Here is a 3,144-nt window from a genome sequence, read left to right on the forward strand (position 1 = left end):
ATTAAAAGATAATAAAGGAACTAAATTGGTGTTGCACCAATTTAAATTTAATTGCAATGAGAAAACTTTCCAAAAAGATAATAGTATCAGTTTGGAATTAAACATAAGACTGAAAGCGAAAGAGAAACAAAAATAAGAGAAAATTTCACCCCCTTGTCTGATTGGTGGTTGCACCAAATCAGAGCGGTACCTGCTCTGATACCACTTGTTGGATCGTGAAGTTTCGATAGAGGGGGGGTGGGGTGGGTGAATATCGATTGTAAAATTCGTTCGAGTATAAACACAGTGGAAATAGAAAATCAATGCTAACACAGAACCAATTTTACTTGGTTCGGAACCTGTGTCGACTCCTACTCCAAGGCCCGCACTCTTTGAGTGCTTTCGGTGAGCAATTACTAGCAATTCAAAATTTATTACAAACTACGTACAGGAAATGCTAATAAAAAGGAAATACCGACAAAGAAGTAAATCGGAAAGAAGAATTGCATTGTCGGAACTTCGTTAGCGTCGTAGGAGTGTAGAGCAGCAGAGCAAGCAGTAGAAGATCTCTTTTTTTTATTGTATTTGAAGCTCCCCTCTGACCCTCCTTTTATAGGATGCTCGGGGCGCCTGGATCCCTTCCGGGCGCCCTGGTGTGACGTAGCCCGCCCAACCAACGAGCTCCACGTGTCGAAGCACGCCGAGGATAGAAATTGCCTCCCGGGCGCCCGGACCACTTTTTCTCCAGAAGCTCCTTTATCTGCAAGAAAGAGTTAGTTCGAGGCAAACAATATGTATATCCTGCAAAATAAGATGTTAGCACAGTTTATACTTTAATCAAAGAAGATTATGACTTAGATTCCGTCTTTCCAAGACCGGAATCTAGTCACAATCTCGACTTAAATATCCGAAATGGATCTAAGCCGGATCGACGCCTAATGTTCCCTTCTCGGGAACGCGTCCTCACAGTCACTCCCTTCCAGTGACTTACCTTTACTCACCTGCCGGACGTCCGGTCAACCCTTCAACCCGTCTGGACTTCTTGCCAAGCATCCGGTCAGCCCGTCGACCCGCTTGGACTTCTCGTCAGCTATCCGGTCAGCCCGTCGACCTAGCTGGACTTCTCGCCAAGTGTCCGGTCAGCCCGTCGACCCACTTGGACTTCATGCCAGACATCTGGTCAGCCCGTCGACCTGTTTGGACTTCATCTGCACACTTGGTCGGAGTGTTAGATCACAACAAACTTAACTTAACCCGATTTGTCATTCATCAAAACCTGAGTTAGACCGTTAGTGCTAACCGCACCAATATCTCGTACCTCAGAATCATCGCATGCTTCATTCTCGTCCGCCAGCATACTCTTCTGCATCTTCATCCCTCGGACGCACTGAGCCCGTCGGCTCTCTCCCGTGCCGACCTTCTTGCTAGCTACGTCTTTTGCTCCCCGAGCAATCTTCTGCTCCAGCTTCTTGTCCCTCCGAAACATCGTGTGTTCCCTTCTCATCCACCGATGTACTCTTCCGCAACACCTTGTCCCTCAGACGCACTGAGCCCGTCAGCTCTCTCCCGTGTCGTCCTTCTCGCTAGTTGCGTCTTTTGCTCGACTTCCTGCGCTCCTAAGTTCTTGCACACTTAGACATGAGGTTAAACACAACATGACCTAACCTAACTTAGTTGATTACATCAAAATCACCTTGGGGTTCTAGTAGAACTTTCAAATATCTGACTTCACTCACCAGGACATTTCATCACCTAGCTTCACTCACTAGGATTTTCTCACTGCCTAACTTCACTAACTAATACTTTTCATCTGGCTTAACTCACCATGATTTTCTCACTGTCTAGCTTCACTCACTAGAACTTTTTCACCTAGCTTCACTCACTAGGGTTTTTCACCTAGCTTCACTCACCAAGATTTTCCATCTGCCCGACTTCACTCACCAAGACTTCCCAATTGCCTGGCTTCACTCACTAGGACTTTCTAGTCAAGTATCTGGTCACGTATCCAGTTAAGACTTTACCAAGTAGGATAGCCCTTACCTAACCTCCAGTTAAGACTTTACCAAGTCACGTATCCAGTTAACCTTGACCTATTTGACTTTTCTCACAGTAAATTTGTCAACCTTGACCAATCTCTCCAATGGACAATTGCACCTGCAATCTCCATATATTGTCAAATATCAAAACTCAACATCAAGACTCATGTTTAAGTCAACTCAAACTTAGTGTACCTTGGTCAACTTTGACCTAAGGACAATTGTACCAACAATCTCCCCCTTTTTGATGTTTGACAATGCATTTAAGTTAGGCTAAACCATTAGTCTCAACTTTTTTTTCAACCAAAGCATGAATGAGGGTTTCCTTCATTCTCCCTTTTTCTAAGAGGGCAATCTCCCCCTTTGGGTAAGTAAAAGTTTTGTAACTTAAACCCTATATTCTCACCCTTTAGCACACATAAAAAACTCTCCCCTTGAAGAGTTATCCACATATTATTCATAACGTCACTTGTTGTTCACAACATGACAATGAATATCTCATATCCTTCATTGTGCTTAAATGCTTATCCTAGAGCATACATAATAATGAAAGTTTCCAACCTTCCATTATTTCGTTGTTAAAAAAGAAACATTCATGTCTTTAACGAGTAGCTCTCCCTCAAAACATGCTCTAAACTTCTATCATTACACCAACAATGACTTAAATATTCATAAATGAATTTCTTAGGGTTAAGGATGGTTAACATTGTTGGTGCAATATTCCCTAGGTTAAGGTTGACCTGGTTGACTAAGCTTGAGTTGGCTCAAGCTTGAGTCTTGATGTTTGGGTTTCGATGTTTGACAATTCATTGAGATAATACATGGAGACTGACAGATCGTGGAGATTGCAGGTGCAATCGTCCGTGTGGGAAGTCATGGTGAGTGAAGCCAGGCAGATGAAAATCCTAGTGAGTGAAGCTAGGTGAAAGTCTCGGTGAGTGAAGCCGGGCAGTTGAGAAGTCCTAGTGAGTGAAGCTAGGTGAAAGTCCCGATGAGTAAAGTCGGGCAGTTGGGAAAGTCCTGGTGAGTGAAGCCAGGCAGGTAGAAGTCCTGGTGAGTGAAGCCAGGCAAGTGAAAGTCCTGGTGAGTGAAGCCAGGCAGGGGAAAGTCCCGGTGAGTGAAGCCGGGC

This window comes from Zingiber officinale, chromosome 10B (genome assembly GCF_018446385.1).
Source record: "Zingiber officinale cultivar Zhangliang chromosome 10B, Zo_v1.1, whole genome shotgun sequence".
NCBI lineage: Eukaryota > Viridiplantae > Streptophyta > Magnoliopsida > Zingiberales > Zingiberaceae > Zingiber > Zingiber officinale.